Genomic DNA, 4,955 nt, shown 5'->3' on the forward strand with positions numbered 1-4,955 from the left:
GATTCAGACATTGGAAGACATGCTTAGAGCGTGTGTGTTAGACTTCGGGGGTAGCTGGGATGCGCATCTGCCGTTGGCTGAGTTTTCCTACCAACAGCCATCATTCGAGCATTGGTATGCCACCCTTTGAGTTGTTGTATGGTAGGAGGTGTCGGACTCCCATTTGCTGGGGAGAAGTGGGACAGAGAGTGATGGGCAGTACAGAGATTGTACTTCAAACGACCGAGCAGATTCAGCGAGTGAGGCAGAGGTTATTGACCGCCCAGAGCCGACAGAAGAGTTATGCGGACAGACGCCGATCCGAGCTCGAATTCCAGGTCGGCGACTTCGTTCTCCTAAAGGTTTCTCCTTGGAAAGGGGTAATTCGGTTCAGGAAGAGGGGCAAATTGGGGCCCCGGTTCATAGGTCCATTTCGGGTAATTGCAAGGGTAGGTCGGGTAGCTTATCGGTTGGAGTTGCCAGTGGAGCTGAGTCAGATTCACAATACCTTCCACGTGTCGCAGTTGAGGAAGTGTATAGCCGATGAGGCAGCAGTGGTTCCGTTAGAAGATATTCAGGTGGATGCGAGCCTGAATTACGCCGAGAGACGAGTAGCTATCAGGGATCGGAAGATCAAGGTTCTACGGAACAAGGAGATACCTCTGGTGTTGGTTCAGTGGCAACATCGGAAAGGATCGGAGATGACTTGGGAGCCGGAAAGAGAAATGCGGGAGCAACATCCGGAGTTATTCGCAGAATGAGAGACTTCGAGGGCGAAGTCTAGTTCTAGTGGGGGAGAGTTGTAACAGCCCGGAATTTCAGGTATTTCTTTAAATTATTTTTGGGCACATTTAAGAGGGGACTCGGCGAGTAGGTGCATGACTCGCCGAGTAGGGCCATGGTCTTGGTTGCAGTCGCAGATACGCGACTGGACTCGACGAGTCCAAATAGGGACTCGGCGAGTCGACGCTGATTCAGCTGAACCCTAGCCGTTTCATTTCTGATCGTATATAACGATCTTATGGCCGTCATGTCGCGTCTTTTGGCCGATTGAAGATACCTTGGGAGTGTGTGAGCATCTGAAGCAAGAGAGAGGACTTGAGGAGGCTTGAAGAGATTGTTAGACAAGGAGGAGCAAAGTGGTGATCAAAGGAATTGAGTACTGGAGGTTTGGGGACACAGGGAACACGTTTCCAGGTAATCTTCGGATCAAAATCTGTAGCTTTTACGTTGTATGCGAGTTTAGGGTTTAGGAAACCCATTTAAGGATTTGTTAGATTATATTGTTGTTATAAGTGTTTAAAAAACCCTGTAATAGTATATGTGAAAGTCCAGGAAGCCCCATATCTATATACTTCGAAATCATGCGAAATACAGGAGGCAGCGGATTGACTGCATGGCGAGGACTCGCCGAGTCCAATGATCAGACTCGGCGAGTAGCTTGAAGATTCACTAGAACTCGCCGAGTTGTTCTTCAGACTCGGCGAGTAGCTTGAAGGTTCACTAGAACTCGCCGAGTTGTTCTTCAGACTCGGCGAGTAGCTTGAAGGTTCACTAGGACTCGCCGAGTTGTTCTTCAGACTCGGCGAGTAGCTTGAAGATCTACTGGAACTCGTCGAGTCGTTCTTCAGACTCGGCGAGTGGTGTCAGGGTGTCTATACTCGTCGAGTTACCCTTTGCACTCGACGAGTCCGGTCAAGATTGACCGTTGACCTGTCTATAACTTAGTAGGGTCAGTTGTCTTGTTTGATAAGATCATTAACAAAGGATGTGGTATTATAGGGAACCTGCGGATTAGCGGATCGTGTGCGAGTAGCTCGTAGGGTTTATAGCTTGCATACTACGAGGTGAGTCTTCTCACTATACTTCACCCGGAAGGGTTTGACCGTGAGACCGGAAGGTCGTATGTGTTATATTCATGCTATGTCTAGAGAGGTAGATGCTTTATATGTGATGTATGCTTATATGTGATGTATGCTTATACGGGCCGGAAGGCGAGACTTTATGTGATAGAAAGGACGGTATGATGTATGACTTATGTGTTATGTGTATTATGTTACATGTGTTATGTTTTATACTATCATGGGCCGGAAGGCAAAATACTATGGGCCGGAAGGCAATTTAACACGGGCCGGAAGGCGATATATATTATGGGCCAGAAGGCGATTATGTTACGGGCCGGAAGGCAATGTTATGTGGACCGAAAGGTCCGGGCCGGAAGGCGTATGTGGGTAAGTCGTATACTGGGGAACTCACTAAGCATTTATGCTTACTAGTTGTGTTTATGTTTTTCAGGTACTAGTGATGACCGTGGAAAGGCGCCGGCGTGACACGTACACACTGCCACTGTTGAAGGTCCTGGAGATTTATTATTTATATTTTTGAAATAAACTTGGAATAAACCCTTTTGTCGAATAATGATGTTTTGTTTTTAATGAAAAATTTATTTGAAAATTTGAGCTGTTACATGCTCCTTACAATGGATTCTCTCTCACACACACTTCTTCTCTCTAACTTTCTCTCTCTTCTCTATTCTTGATTTGAGCAAGATTTTCCTTTTCAGGTTCCGAAATGTTTAGGGCCTGAATTTTATCTTCCTAGCTAAACAATTGGGCCACCATTGCCATGTTTGCAGACTGATTGTTTGAAGATGATCCTTTGTTGTTGCTGTGAACATAGGTCACTGGCACCATGGTTCTTTCAGAGTTCTCACGTCGATCGGGTTTTGGGCATTCCCTTGCAAAGTGTCATGGTTCATGACAATTGTAACAACGTAACTTTCCTTTATTGAATCCCATCTTCTTGTCAGAATTTACACCCCAGTTGTTCTTTCCTGTCTTCTTGGAGAATTGTTTAGCCCTGAATACTGCCATTGCCATTTGCCAAGTAATATCCATCTCTTCTACATCTTCTGGGTGAATTTGGTCAACATCGGCGAATGAGAGTTGTGGAGAGAGCTCTCCTGACATAAAGGCATTGTAGTAGTTCACTAACCTAGTGTAGCAGCCCAAAATCTCAAGTATTGTTAAAATTACATTTTGGGGTGTTTTAAAGGGGGGACTCGGCGAGTTGGAGCCAGACTCGCCGAGTAGGATCGCAGATCGGGTCGCGGGTTCGCGACTGGACTCGACGAGTCCAGATAGGGACTCGGCGAGTCTGCGCTGTTTAGCGAAAACCCTAACCGTTCAGGTTTGGGATGTATAAAGGGGATCATTGGCCGTCATTGTTCCCTTTTAGCCGTCTGAGAGGATCCCTAAACCGATTGTGTGCATCTGGAGCAAGGTTAGAGGCCATGGGTGATTGTGAAGGAGTTGTTGTGCAAGGAAGGGAAGGTTTTGGCTAAAGGAACAGCAAGGGAGTCACATGCTGAAGATTGGGGACACAGAGAATACATTATCCAGGTATGAATTCGGGTATACTCTGCTATGTTGATATATTTAGAGGATTAGGATTTATGGAACCCTTTTGTGGATAGATTGAGTGTTACCCAGGTCCCCCAAGCGATTGTAACCCTGTGTTGGGACCTTTGGAGGTCCAGATTATTCCATGTCTGGGCATTTCGGGAATTGGTGAAGGTTTTGGATTGAAATCCTTATGCCTTAGGTCAACATGTAAACCATAAGTCTTGGGGTGTAGCATGAGTACCTAAATGAAGACCTTATGTAAAGGACCAGTCGAGGTAGGCCAGACCTATGAATGGTCGGAGCAGTTATGACCTTAGGAAGCAGTTTGAGTGACTGCATGGCATGGACTCGCCGAGTCAGATGAGCAGACTCGGCGAGTAGCTTGAAGAATAACTGGGACTCGCCGAGTTGTTCCTCAGACTCGGCGAGTGGAGTCGGGGTGGCCCCGCGATTCTTCCAGGAGTAACTCGTCGGGTCAAGGAGGATACTCGACGAGTAGAAGGGAAACTTTAGAGGACTGGAGGATGACTAGACTCGCCGAGTCGCCAGGGTACTCGCCGAGTTCGGTCGAGTTGACCGTGGACTGTTGACCAGAGTTGACCTAGGTGTGATTTCTTAGGGTCAGTTGTCTTGAAAGATAAAAGTGTTAATAAGGGACGTACGATATTACAGGGAGTCTGTATCTCGGCGGATCGAGTACGAGGGATTTCAGGAGTTGCTAGCTTTCAGTATCCACGAGGTGAGTCTCCTCACTATACTATACCCGGAAGGGTTTGACTGTGTGATCGGAAGGTCGAATACGATGTATGTTATATATGCTATAAATAGAAAGGTAGTTGCTATGCATGATATGTATGTTTATACGGGCCGGAAGGCGATATGTTATGTGACAGAAAGGTCAGGTATGATATATGATGTATGTGCTATGTGCGTTAGATTAAATGTATTATGTGTTGTAAATGTTATGGGCCGGAAGGCAATATGTTATGGGCCGGAAGGCAATATGTTACGGGCCGGATGGCAATATGTTATGGGCCGGAAGGCAATGTGCTATGGGCTGGAAGGCAATACGTTATGGGCCGGAAGGCGATTATCTCATGGGCTGGAAGGCATTATGCAGTGGACCGTAAGGTCAGGGCCTGGAAAGGCGTATGTGTGTAAGGTCTATATTGGGGAACTCACTAAGCTTCGTGCTTACAGTGTTTTATGTTATGTTGTTTCAGGTTTTTTTTCAGTAATGCGGGATGGCACCGGCTCGATTGTACACACCAAAGAAAGAGTTGTATTTGGAGGATCCTGGTTTTCTATTCAAGTGAAAATGGAACTATGTTTTGTAATTCAAATATGAATAAGATTTTAAACAAGTGTTTTAATATTAAATTGATTATTTAAATGAAAATTTTGCTTTGAAAATCACGGTGTTACAAATTGGTATCAGAGCTTTGGTTTGAGGGATTCGGATGCGCCTTCGGGTAAATCTGGACTCAAACTGAGGAAGTAAGAAAATGTTTTCAAGTAAATAGTTTTCTAAAAGTGAATAAGAGTTCAAAGAGAAAGCAAGAAAGAGCAGTG

The sequence above is a fragment of the Lactuca saligna genome, chromosome 2, assembly GCF_052625555.1.
Source record: "Lactuca saligna cultivar CGN05327 chromosome 2, ASM5262555v1, whole genome shotgun sequence".
Classification (NCBI taxonomy): domain Eukaryota; kingdom Viridiplantae; phylum Streptophyta; class Magnoliopsida; order Asterales; family Asteraceae; genus Lactuca; species Lactuca saligna.